Consider the following 14,404-nt stretch of genomic DNA (forward strand, 5'->3'; position numbering starts at 1 on the left):
ACAGATTTTCATTAATCTCCACTTTTTTTAGGAGATGAATGGAGACAGAAGGTGAACCACTTCTGTCTTCCTGGGCACATAGGGCTGCTATATTTCCCTTAAGTAGGGAAGGATAATTGTATTTGTATCTACTCTGTGTGATTACTCTGTAGCCAGTTTCTCAGTTGCTCTTCTTGCCTCAGTCCCTCGGGGAAATTCAATGATACAGAAACAAGCCCTTCCAAATAATGCAGGTGTCAGAGGTCTGTGTAAGAGGAAGGCTTGGCAGAATCTCTTGTGGAAATTTGCACAACATCTTCCCACACAATGGCTGGACAGTGCTGTTCTTCCTTCAGTTGTCAGGTGCATTGGAATGTGTATAGAAGAAAACCCAAAGAAAATAGGAGATCCAAGATTCTAGTGCATGAATAAAATGCAGTTACTGTTGGAAATACAAACCATGATTCATTTTTCTTGACTCATTAGTACTTTCTGTCTTGCAAAAGTACACTTTGCAGTAATTGAGCCATTAAAGAAAGAAGATATCATCATATTTTAGTAAAATAATCAGTTAATTTTGAACTTTTTAAACTTTTGTCAGGGAAATTTCCCTTTCTGACCATCAAACCTGAGTTTAAGAGTCTCCACTTATAATACATGTGTAAACAAATATTACATTGATTTTACATGGTAAAAACATGGCTCAAACTAGTGTGGAAGAACAGTGTTGTAGTGAGTTAGGAGCACAATACTGAAAGGGACTTCTCTGAGGAGGGAATGCATTATTTGTTCTGCTGGTCCTATCTTTCTCACCCATTCAATTTCAACACCCTCTTCATGCTGCACTCATTTTGTGTCCTGGCTTCTAGATACATTCCTCAATGGTCACTTAGCATTGTCTGATATCATCTTACCATCATACACGATCCTTTACAGACAACTATTATCAGCTTTACGCTCACTTATTCACAAATTAGTGCCATTATTGTGGTGGATGAGCTAAGAACTGTGCTGCTCTTCGTGTCCTCTAAGTATCACTTTTCCCCTGGGCCACTCATTCAACATGGGGTGGGAAAAGTCACATTCCTTGCTAAATTCAGCTACTGTCTAATGAAACCTGTCTGTGTTGCCTTTCTGCGTGGAGATTCTGGCTGTTGGAAACACCTTTTCAATCACCCAGTTCGTGTTTCTGCCTGCATGAGGGAATTCCCAGTTGTACATTTACCAGTGCTTTGGCAAGCCTAAAAAGGGACCATTTTTTTGAGGTAATTTTGATCCCAATCTTGCCTTCCTGATTTGATACACCATTTAGTGCCCATTTTGTCCTGACAGAAATGACTGTACAAGGCATAAGGTAATGATGAGCTGTCTTTGGGGGCTGGCTGGAGCACAGGCTGGACACTGGGATGAGAAGAAAAAGTTGGAAGCACTGTCCTCCTTCTGTTTCTCACAGAAGAGCTCATAATGTGACACATTTACTTGGTACAAGGACTTGTCCTCAGTAGCAGATGTGTTCTGCTTGCTTGCTTGCTGGGTCTTGTTGAGCTTCTCTATTTCCCTGTATCTGAGAGAATGATTGCAGTGCCTCCAGTGATGAAAACCCAGAATGAAAGTTATGCATAGGAATAATCATATTTAATTATTTATTCATCCATTATTACCTATGTTCTTCGTGGTCAGAATCAAAGCACCTTATACCTTACAGGAGGTAAAGGAAGAGAGAGAAGAGAGCTCAGTATCCCATCCAGTCAATGGAGTGCTAAGGACAATCAAGTCCCATAGACAACTGTATGCTGTATTGCCAAGTCTTAAAGTTTTGTTTCAAATCTAGTGATATTTGATATTTTTAAGCCTTCATTCCTTAAATCAAAGGATACTGCGATAAAGGATACTTAACATTCCTTTTAAAAAAGAAACTCATAATCTTACAGTGTGTTGGGAGTGTTTGAAAACTAACAAATTAGAAGACAAGAAAGGATGCTGCATATACTCTTTGAAAATCTTATGACTTTTTCTCCTGCAGCCTTGGGATTTTTCAGCTTTGATTCACAATTTTTGAAAATTTGGAACAGCTGACAATATTTCTGTCCTTTTAAGGTGTTGCTATTTAATGAAGATGGTACTCTGAGGATAGCTTCTCTGGCAAAGGAATGTTTTTAAAATGCATAGCTCATCTTTTAGAGTCCTTGGCACAATGGGGCTGTGAACCTTTGCTGAGAATTTCAGGCACAACCACAGGAAAAATAATAAATAAATGAAGCATCTCCCTCTATCCAGAGGTGCTGTATGGAACTCCTGTTAAAGTACACATTTGCAAATAAAAGCAGCCTAAATTTAACTATGACTCAACTACACTAAATCTGACCCATTTTTGTTCTGTGTTTCAATTTAACACTTATTTACATTCTTAGACTTGGCGCTGTCGGAAGAGAAAGGAGGGGGAGCAGGCATTTTCATCCTCAGAATTGCTATAAAAAAATGGTGATTAGGAAAACACAGCTATAGTCAGCCTGAAGCTGGGTAGCTCATTTGAACCCACTATAAAAGAAAAGATCGTTTTCTCATCCTATTAAAACTGAGTTAGCAACGGCTGCGTAGGCGGCAGGAGATCAGAAATGAACGTCCAACTTGGAGTTCGTACAGCTGGGGTTGGGTCCAAAGCAAACTGCCTGATTAGTGAAACAATTTGTTTTTTACAATGACAGCAAATAGGTAAATCTTGTGAGCGTCAGGAAATCCTGGAGGATTTTGAATGGGAGCACTGACTGGCTTGCGCGTTGCTGTTTGATTAGAAGGCATCTCTGCCTCTGGTTTTTGTGCTCATGTTGCAGGGACATAAACAAGAGGGACTCAGTTTTCTAGGGACATTTATTTCTCTCTCTCTCTCTCTCTTGTTTTTACAATCTATGTGTAATGACTAATTGGCTGTGTTTTCCCAGCTATTTTATGTTTCTCTTTCCCTGGTTACAAGTCGTACTAAAGCAGCATATCCACAGGGACCTATAGACAGCCAGCATTGCCAAATGATACGCAGCATTCCCCTTTCTCTCTAAGTGTAAAACATTTACAAGTAAATTTACAAATGCATTAAGAACATTTCCTCAGCTGACTGTTAGTGTTTATTTCTTCCCCTTCTCCTCCCGGGAGCAGACACCTTCCAGCCCCTCAACTTTCACACACTGCTCTCCCGTTATTTGCCTCCTTCCCTCCCTGTCGCCCCTTTCCCTCCTCTCCCTCCTCCTCCTCCTCCTCCTTTTCCAGTTCAGCGGCGCAAATTTCTGTTTGTGCCAGTGGGGCGGCCTGGCGAGACCGCAATTGCTCTACCCCACAGATTGACGAGCCCTCAGATGCCGATTTACTGTACATGGCAGCCACGCTGGAGCCGCGGCACATCTGGAGTGGAGTAAGCTTACTGAGAAACAGGGGCCAGCTCCAGCCGGAGCCAGCGGAGCCGAGCGCGGCGCTGAAAGGCAGCCCTCCTGCCTCCCCTTCCCTCCTCCCCGGCTACATTTCCTAATGTAAACACAGGCCAGGGGGGAAGGACACAGTAACTCTTTGCTGCGTGTTTGTCATTTCATGTTCTTTATCTGCTTGAGGTCAAACTGGAGCTCTGGAAAAACAGAAGCTTTGCTTTCATTCTAAATAGCTGAAAGCCAGCGCTGCTGAAGGGAGCTAAAAAAAAAAAGAAAAAAAAAAGAGAGAGAGAAAAAGAGTTTGCTTTCGTGTTTATTTGTTCCAGTTTATGGTAATTTGGGGGATAATTTCATTATCTGCAGCCAAATTGAAAACAAGCTGTTGTCTACGCTAATGATACCAGTGTATTATTTTATGTACAGTAGGAGTGGAGCTCTTTAAACTACAAGTGGACTGCATTTCTGCTTACAGCTGTACTACTTTAACTTCTTTTTTTTATAGTTGCAAAATGAGACTTTCCTTTTATTATCTTGAAACAAAAAAGATTAGCCATGGCTGCTTTGTTTTACAAAATGATGAATACCTTTCACCGCTCAGTGCCAACCTGCTGTCCCACAAATGCATTCTGCAAAGGACGTTACTGCAAAGCAAAAAGTGTGCTCGTTCTGGGGCAGATATGCTGATTTTATAGTCCAGTTCACTAGACTGCTGAATTTTAATATCTACATGTAAAGAAGTGGGAGAGATTTTTTTAAGGATTTCCTGACTGTCAGCAAGCTGGAAGAGAACTCTGTGATTCTTAACAAGTTTAATATAAATTTCATTCCTTCTTTCTAATATCAAAATGATAAAGTTTATAGGTTAGTTGTTCAAACAACATTAAATCATAAACAGAATCACAGAATCAAGTAGGCTGGGAAAGACCTTTGAGATCGAGTCCAACCCGTGACAATGCAAAAATGCAATTTAAAATGGCTTTTCCCCCTCAGTATTCCTTGCAACTCAATGGATTTTGCAGCCAATAAAGGGGAGAAAACCAACCTTGGAAAACATTGCTGATAACATACTGAGATTGATGTTGATTTAGTTGTCTTTATACTAAAAGTGATGAGATCAGTGGTTTATCTGGTATGGAGACTAGTGAAAAATCTCGCTCAGTAAACGTATGAATAAACCACTGTGGGTCAGACCTTAAACCATTTTTGTCTATAGGAGTAGAAAATCTTTGACATCCACATGGTTTTCCAGGGATGTTGGTTCATTGTCTCTTCTCAGTTCACAGGCCATGCTCAACATTTCGGCCTTCTGGTGGATAAAATTCCAGGTAAGTAGGTTGCTTCCTTGACTCTCAGTGAAGGCAAAGCTGTCTGTCACATAGGAAAACTTGAGCCTGGCAGCAAGTCCTGAGGCTGGACAACAGTTTTTGTACCATTGTAATGCAAAGTTTCAGCAGTGCATTTCCCACTCCCCCGCTGGGCTCTTCCAAATGCTGTTGTATGTTCTGGGTAGATATGCCATAATACTTCCACAGAAAATAGCAATATACTTTTCACATTTCTTTATTACTGTTTCAGTTGATTTTAGTAATTCTGTCACAACTGTGTTTTCTCTTACTTTCATGGTGTTTCAGATCCCAGTAGGAAAGGGCCAAAATTCCTCATGAAACATCTTGCCCAGGTCTCAGCCTTCTCACAGAGGAAGCAGTGAACATTACCTCCTTATGGCTGCTTAGGAACCGCTGGAGGTGAAACCCCGAGAGGAGGGGACTCTGCGTGGGAGAGGTGTCAGTCAGCATGGAAAGACTAAATTGCACATCTCCAAGGTCTGTAATGACCTTCCTGTGCCTGAAGTCAGGAGCAGCATCATGGGTCCAGGGGGAAATGCAGGGATGGCACACCATTTTGCATAACCTGGGCGATTACTGGCGATGGATAAAATGGTTTCTTTGCAGTGAAATAATTTATTTGGAAAAAACTCCACATGTCCACATGGAAAGGCTGATGGAACCAGTCTCAAAAGCAAAGCTATTTGGCAAACTTCAAGCGAGATCTTGGCAGTTGACTGAAATCTAAAGCTTTTCAGGGACAGTTGGATTTTAGCTGAGTCCTTCTGGAAGCCTGGAGGGCTCTGGCTGGCAGACCATTGCTCAGCCTTTTGACTGCCAGGGTAGAGGATTGATGGCCTATCATTGCAGGATGGCCCACCAAGTAGTGTACTTTTGAACTAAAGACCTCAGGCCTTCCAGGTTTCAAAACTGAGACAACACTTGTTTTGAAACTTTCTTGATGTGTTTTGGTATTCATTGGAAATATTTTTATGAATTACCAAATCCTGACTCCAAAAAGTGTTCCATAGGAGCTTTTTAAGCATCTCTATTCTAGTCTAAGTTTAATGACCCTGAGGGAGAAAAAATAAGTTCCTCCATAAAGGAGAAATAAAACAAAATCCAGTGAATTTGAATTGTCTGAAGCCATACTTCTGTGCCCCTTACTGGTCAAACCTGCCTGTAATCCCACTTGTGTCCTTGGACATCCAGTAGATTGGTTTGGGCTCAGTTACACAGTTCTAATCTTAATTTTAAACATTATATCTTGGTAGGAATTGCTTAAGTGGTTTGTTTTTTTTTTCCCCATTCCTTTCAGTGCACATTTGAAGTTGATTCAGCTCCTTGTAATGCCAAAAGTGTCCATGAAGTCTCAAAATGAAATAATCTTGGTAGATGACTATGCATCCTACTGATTATGCTATTGTTATTATATTAATAGCATGTGCTTCAACTGCACAAGCAATGTGCAGGTGCAAAACTCTCATTCAGCAGTACATAACTCTTTCATCTGCCGTTTCTTGCCAGTAGATTTCCTGATGATATGTTTCTTGTGAAATTTCTGGAGAATAGCTGCTGGAGTTTTGCCAGTTGTAAGAAAACAAATAGACAAACAACCCCTTTCCAAAACTCAACCTTCCCCGGTCATCTCTTTTTGAAATTACTAATTCATGATAGATGTTCTGCATCTAACAAATATTACCAATTGTGACAAAATAAACAGTGGGGATTAAAGTAACAAAGGAAAAAGTAAAAACTCTCCTAGTTGTGCCAATAATGTCACCTCAGTGAGCCTGTGTATTGGTATGCCCTTTTGGCTCATGTGGGTACCTCACTTTAAATATGTGCCCATGCCTGTCTTCACTCATTCGCTCTGTAACATTTCATTCAAATCTTACCATATGTATTAGGTTTAAATACATTTATTTTATCTATCTATATAAAAATATTATATATTATATAAACAATATATTTATATTATACATATTATATAAAAAATAAAATAATATTATATATTATATATATTTTGCAAATAGTAATCAATTTTTAGAGAAACCTTAACAGTGTGGGGTTTTTTTTAGGTAAGCAAGACTTTATCTACACATGTGCTCAAACAGCGGTGAAACCTGTGGACTAGCATTCAGAAACTATATTTGTTCCAGTAGGCTTCATGCTTTGTGACCATCATTCAGAAATGAAGACAGGAGAGCACTTGGAGAATCAGAGGGGATTTAAGGGTTTGAAAAGTGTATCAGTAGGTGTTAGTCTGCAAAAAACATGTGTGTGGGAAAAGGGCAGTTAAACTACACCTATGAGTACTGTACTTTAAAAGGCAATAGATCTCTTTAACATCTAAATAAACTGAGAAACCTGCCTAGAAGTAAAAAAAGGAATTTCCAATTTCAAGTGTGCTATTTCCTTTCAACGTGATTATTTACAGTATACCTTTTCCATGTTTTTTTGCAAAATGTTATTGACATCCAAATGGTATTTCAGCATATTATGACAGATCTGAAAGTCAAACACAAATATTTGCAATATTTTTGACCTCAGTATAAACTGTAAAAAATTATCCTGTTGTACTTTGCCTGCTTTCAGTGTTTTTCCTTTCTGAAGCAGTAGAGGAGTCATTGAACTGGACCCTGCCATTTGTTATTGGCATTTCTCAGAAGAGTAAGAACAGCCGTCAATTATATATTTTTCCAACAAAAACATAAACTCAGTATATAAATGTTCAGATTATAATTCCACCACAAATATATGTGTAGCCTAAAAATAAACCACAATAAATGTTAGACTAAGCAAAAATGAAGAATAGCAAAGGAATGAAGTAGAGGAAAAATGAGGGGAAAAAAAGTAGAAAGAAAACCACAACAATAAAAATTGCAGGCAATAAGTAATAGAGTGGCTATGAAAAAAACCACGTAAAGGTGAAAAAACCATGTTAAGAGACAGACAAAGGAAACTATCCACAAAATTGTTGCAAAAGCACAATTTATTGTTACCTGTCAGGTGAAATTGGCATCACAGTCATTGCAGTCAAGTCAGGTGTCCTGAAACACAGCAAATAAAACCAGATTCCAAAGAATTTCAGTGATCATCAAATGATGATTTAATAACTGTATCAGGCCAGATGATTTAACGACAGTATTCACTATCAGGTATAATCAACCTTCTATGCAGACCATGACTAAAATCTCTGATTCTAAATTATCCCTGTAAGTGAATTTGAACAAATTTGGTGCTTTTTAGTAGATTCAGCCCTACCACAGTGCACAGTTTTATCTTTGGGTGAACATGTGCAGTTCTGGATAATCAGTAAGGATTGTACAAGTGTGACAATGGGCAGAGCAGGGCCTGTTATTTTTCATTAATTTCCTAAAGTCCAGTTGTAGTACAAGTATGTTCCTCATTAGTAATAGCACTACTATATTGGTTTTCCAACAAACCTTGCAAAATATTTCATTACTTTTTGGTCCACTGAACTACTGAACTGCCAGTTCCTAGCAGAAAGGAGCTGTAACTGACTCACTAGTAAAAGGAACAGGAAATTAGATAAAAGGGTAACACTGGTTTAACATGCCTAAATTAAAAGGTGTTAGTTTCAAATATAGAGCCTTTCAATATATTTTCCAAATCTTCAAAAGTGCCTAACTTCTGTTATTAAAATGCTGCACTAAATTAACTAATAGTGCAGCACTGCTTCTGTGACTTGCAATGATTTAGTCCATGTAAGCTAAAAATAAGGTGAAAATTCTTTACATCCTGATAGGCACCATGATCTCTTTGGAAATTAAAAATCTTAGGGTTTGCATGATTGCAGCATGATTATTGGATAGACAAAGATTTATTTTCTGATAATTACATAACAAAACATTATTTGGAGGAAGCCAGCATTGTAGCCAGATAAATATCCTTGTTTATGCTGCCTGGAAAAGTGTGGTAGGAACAGTTTTTGAAATATGTATAACAAACATTGTAGAAAGAAAAACCTTTTTAACCTTCACTTCTGGCAGGGAGAGGGAATTGTAAATGTAGAACAGCAAGTTAAGTTGGACAAGAATCCTCCCACCTAATTTAGCCACCTGTATTAACTATACCCATTTTAGGTTTCCGTTGGAATCAGTGGAGGATGAGAGATCTCCAGAAGATAATCTGTATTTTAGCTCTTTGAATTGTCAGCTGCTCTCAGAGGAGTTCTCTTTCCATTGATTGTAAAGGACATTTAGGGGCCCTACAACCCATGGGTAGCTGCCTATATTTAAAAAGGATGAAACTGGAACATCCAGTATACACCATAAATATAGGACTTACTGCAGAGCTACACGACAAGTGGAGTTCTTGGTACCATCTAGGAAAACCCAAGTTAAACTTCTCTAAGTTAACATCAAGCCAAAGTCCACTGCTAGGAGTGGAGGAGAGTGAGGAAAGAGAATGCATCCTGGGTGAAGAAATAAAACATTTTCTCAGATGCTTACTCAATAGTATTATGCTTCAGGCTCAGGATGTTGCTTCATTGTCAAATGGCTGATCTTTCCTTGTCATGTTTTCCTATTGTTCTCCATTCCTTAAATAATCCTGGCTTTCAGCTGCGTTTTTAATCCATTTAATTCATTTTCAAACCCCCTAAAAAACAGAGATTAGTGGATCAGGAAAGAATTAGAAAAAAGATTGCATAATGGACCTATTTAAATTACACAGTTGCTACTTGCCTTTGCATAGTAATAAAGATGCAGTTAATAGCTTCCACTTTATTTAGCTGCTAAATTCTGTTTTGTTTCAGAAACCAACTCCACTGCAATAACTACATTGTTCTTTGCTCATTAATCTCTATTATTTGCTCTTCTTTGAATTGTTGTGAAGTTTCAGAACATGGGCAGTCCTCTGGCAGACAGATGAACGTGTTGATCTATTAGATCTTTTAGGCTCTATGATTTAGACAAAGTAGTACTATTATAATGGTTTACAGACTTCAGTGCCTCATTTTAGGACTTCACTGTTCAGTCCATGATATCACATCAGCTCTAGAGCAGAACTCCATTGCTGCAATTTGTTCTGTACAAAAGGTACAAGTACAGCATAATGCTAATTATTATACCGTCAGTGTAATACCCCTATATCCAGACCACTATACTTGCAGTTAATCAGAAAATAAGTAGAGGATTACACATAACTGAGGTTAGTTTTTTTTTAAATTGCATTCATACCAAATATGACTTTATGACCTTATATACTGCAGGTTGTTGCCACAAATTTACTTCTTGAACTGAATCTTGTATCATTATAAGCTCTGGTGGTAGGAGACATGTAAGCAGTTCTAGACATACTATAGTATTCTTCAGAATAAGAGCAGTCTTTTTTTTTAAAAAAAAAAAATCTTGCAGTTAATATCTCATTAAACATGAAGGGAAAATCTCCCAGAGAATTCCTTTTGCTCTGACCTCATAATCAATAAATTCCTGTGGAGAAAATGTTTTATTTAAATTTCATTGGTTAGGTTCCCTGAAATCCACAGTTCTCTATCACCTTTTCTACTTAGTGTAGATGCTACATGTTCAGTGGTCATAACTATAATGTGTCTCCCTGTGTCACTTTAATTTGCCTTTTCCTGCGATGGAGCAGCTCTTGACATTACATGTGTTTAAGATATTCCATGTTTCAGTAAACTGTATTTGCTGTGTTTGCTCTCCAGTCTTTAAGGAAGCAAAGAACAGAAAAAGAAAAGCAGCCTGAGGTGACTTGTTTGGGCTCCTACATAGCAAATATATCATAAGAATGTTATTAATTGCTCCTGTATTTGTTACTCTCAATGCAGTTGCTTACAGCATTTCTGCACTTTTCAAAACAAATGAATTAAGGTAGGTGACTGACTAATCTCTGGGACCTGCTGCAGTACTGAGTAGCTCTCAGACCACCTGGGATAGACTGTGGTGTCCCACTGAAGAAGTGTGGTACCTCCTTGCCCAGGGAACTTGGACTCTGGCTAGCAGAAGACCAGAAATCTGATAGTCTAATGCCCAAAGCTGTTCAGCAGCCACTAAGTACCATCAAGTGAAGCTCACTCAGACTAGCTACCTCATTCTTAGTGTATTTATTTGAATTTGTAAGGTGTTTCCTGGAAAAAAAAGCTTTTATGAGGGGTCTGTATATGTTCAGAGTCTTTGCAGGGGTGATTTGGCAAGATCATACCTTTTGTCTCTGAACTGTCAGGAGAGTACACCCAGCCATTTGAATATTTGTGAATGGACTCTAACTGCATAAATATGAGTTTCAGTTTAATTAAGAATTTGGTGGAGCTTGTATGAACAATATTTGCATGTTGTCCCATCTTCAGTCACAGCTCTGCCTGTATCATGGGCTCAGAATAGCACTTCAGACTTTAGACTGGCATAATAAATATTTCAGAGTCACTGAATGGGGTTATCACTGTGGATAGTTTACTTGGTTTTCTCAGCATTTAAAAATGGTACTTGTCACCTATTCCACAGAAGTCTTTTCTCTACCCTGCCAACTTCTTGAAGAGAAGAATGACTTCATATTGGTTTGAGGTGTTTCAAAAGTTATATGAGGAGAAATGTCACTGGGTTTTTTTGTTTTGCTTTGTTTTTTTCAGGAATTTTAGCTAAGGTATGCGATTCACTTCTAAATAAGCTATAATTCAGGAAGCATTTATGTAATCTCTCTACAGCAGGAATGTTCAGAAATATATATTCACATTTGAAAATGCTGTTGCACCACTACATCCCAATAGCCTTTTTGAAGAGCTTAATCTTTGGCAAAGTCCAGAATGCTGTTACCATGCTTGGAGCAGAATCTGTTTTAGCATCTGAAAAAGAATGTCTTGCTATCTTAGTTTTCCAAAGTCCTTCTACAGTGAATAGTGTTCAAGTGAGAAATCCTCCCAGTGAAGATGCCTGTAGAGATGTCTGTCTCTGATGATTATAGAAGAAGCACCTTTAATCTAAGCACCTTGCAGCAGATGTTTGAGACTTAGGAAGTTAGGTGAGATGAATCCTTTTGCTTACATTTACATATCAAGCTTCTGCAGAGTGGATTTCCAGAACTTGACCTTTCAAGCTTAACCTGATATCTGAGCCAGTGGCTGAAGCCAGACTCCCTGGCATTTCCCACTGTGCTGGTTGGTGTGAAAAGGCTTAAGGAGTCATATCCAAAACAAGAACATCTATTTACCATGCTGTGTTCATGTGGACATCAACACTGCAAATCAGCATTATGCAAACAAACTCAAAATAATCACTTAGGCTAGTAATTCTTAGGCCTCTGCCGTTCCACCTCCTGAAAGCTGTTCTTTGTCGGTTTAAAATACGAATGTCATTTTGCCTTCTCTCCAACGGGAGGTCCACAGGGGACTGTAGTCATCACAGTCAGGGCTAAGCTGCTGGAAGGGGAATCAGGATTTGCATAAAAATCCGTAGTTCTATATCAGATCAATTTCTTCACTACAGAAACTTAGAATTTGGTACACAGTTGACTCTCAGGTTTTCTTATCCTGGATTTGATATTTCAGAGTTGGTAAATTCTGTTCAGCAGAAATGCAGATATTACAAAACATCTGTGAACCAAGGAATGAACTGAGTTCCTTTGTGAAAAACATGGTACACATATTTCTGTAGAACACAGGATCAGCAATGGGAGAGGCATAGCCAAGTGTTTCTGAGTTGTGCAAAACATTGTCCTGTGCCAAAAGGAGTAGAGTTAATGGTACATGAAAAAAGGATTGAATCTACAGTCTCAATAAGTTCTACAAACAAATGGAAAGTATGTGCATGAGCAGAATTTTGAAAGTCATATGAACATAAGAATTACCATTTTTTATCAGACCAAATCCTGCCTTGGTGAGCATCCTCCTATTCTCTTCCTTTTTTAGCCTACCTGCATCTCAGTTATGTCCGTAAAATCGAGGTACTACTATCTAAGGATATGGTCAAAGTCATTCTCTGCCCCAATGAATTTACAGTCTGAAACTGGGAGAACCTCCAAATGGTTGGAGCTTACCCTATTGACATAAAATGATCTATCTTTCACACTGGCAAAATATCCTAAACATCTACTTAAAAGGTGCTGAGTGACCTCATTTAAACCAAACCTTAGGATTAGGCACACTGTTTGTTTAAACTTTTTTGAGATCCTGAGATATAAGAAGCTTTGGAAGTGCAAAGATTTTTTAACTTAATATGTTTTTGTGTTTATTTGTAGATGTAGAACTTACGCAGTATAAAATTTGACAGCTAAGACTAGTCATGAAATGTCTCCAGGAAAATAAAAACCTGTTAACAATTTGCTGACATTCATGAAAACCCCTAAATGCTTCCAAATCTGCTTCCAGGTATTCATATGCAAGAATCTGAGATCTTTTGCATTGCAAATATTAGCAAATGCTTTTTAAATCATGCTTGCTTTTCACACACCATTTATATAAGAGCTTTCTGAGTAGCAGCAAATTGTAGTCCTATTAAATTTCAGTTCACCTTCACGCTGGTACTTGAGTAAAAAATGTTTTTTTGGATATTCTATAGACAATCCAAGAGTACATGTCAACCATTAAGGATTTGAATATAAGGTTGCAAATATGAAAATATGCTATTCATAATGAATGGGAAAAGTTCTGTCTGTTTTACACATGTGAGCAGTTCAGTCAGTTTACTAAACACTGAATTTGAACAGAGGAGATTGTGTATGCCTTTTCACTGCTTTTTGAATTTCTCTAATTATGTGTGAAGAGTGCAGCAAATAGAAAATAAAAAAAACCAAACCACTTTGGAGTCTTGAGTTAATTACTAGATTTGGATAACATGCTGTTTATGGAAGCCATTTAATTTTTTAAAGAATAATTTTGTTAAAGATGGGAGCTTTTAATTTTATTATCCTAATACTTGTCTATGGGCTTATTTGTATGATATTAAACCTAGTTTAAATTTAATCATCTGGAGTGTAAGCACAAGTGGGAAATGGAGAGAAAATTTTACCTTTTTTTGCTTTCTCTTGTGTATACCAAGTTTGTTGATCCTATCAGTGGGTGATGTACAGCAATTTTAATAATTTAGGCTAATTATTCATTAATTCACTGGAGATGATAGTACTTTTTTATCACTTACAGTTTTGCTTCTTAATGGTTCTGCTATCTTACCCTAAGGAGTGCAGAACTGGGCCAGGCAGGGAAATAAGAACATTTGCAGTTCAGTGATATAAAATGAATTAATCTGTTACTCCTTATGTCCCCTCGTTACTATCCCTTTCATTTCCTTTTCCTCATCTTCTCCTTCTGTAGTGGAGCTCCCAGTTGACTGGATTCCTGGGAGGAGGATGAGCAGCCCTGCATTCAGCTCTTGAATCCTGCTGGTCTCGTTGGGCACAGAGGAGGTAGCAACCACAGGCATTGGGACCAGAATGCGGTGCAAATTCCTCCTGATGTGTTTTTGTTCATGTTTCCAAAATGTTTTACTGCAGCTTGAAGCAGCCTGGGCGTTTAAAGTTAAGCCTTACTCCCGTGACCCTGATCCATTTGTTCTGCCTTTGTTTTGGGAATTTCCAGGAGGAATGTGGTGGTAGGGGTGTCTGTACCCTGTACAGGCAACATTACCACCATATTCCATTCAAACAAATGAACTGTTTGGGTACATTATCTCAGGCCCAAAATCAAGATTGTCTGCTTTAATTTATGCCTCT

The 14,404-nt window shown here is 38.3% G+C and overlaps 1 long non-coding RNA gene across 2 annotated transcripts; it reads left to right on the top strand.

The window, feature by feature from the left end:
• Nucleotides 1-2,318: 2,318 nt before the first annotated feature.
• Nucleotides 2,319-13,487, top strand: LOC107201072. Of its 2 annotated transcripts, XR_001519991.3 has the most exons (4): nt 2,323-3,382; nt 4,669-4,717; nt 5,024-5,215; nt 6,799-13,487. It is a non-coding gene; the product is annotated as an uncharacterized LOC107201072 (long non-coding RNA). The 2 variants fall into 2 exon arrangements; XR_001519990.3 differs by lacking the exon at nt 6,799-13,487 and having other exon boundaries at nt 2,319-3,382; nt 5,024-6,629.
• The last annotated feature ends 917 nt before the right edge of the window (nt 13,488-14,404 follow it).

Source organism: Parus major, chromosome 2 (genome assembly GCF_001522545.3).
Source record: "Parus major isolate Abel chromosome 2, Parus_major1.1, whole genome shotgun sequence".
NCBI lineage: Eukaryota > Metazoa > Chordata > Aves > Passeriformes > Paridae > Parus > Parus major.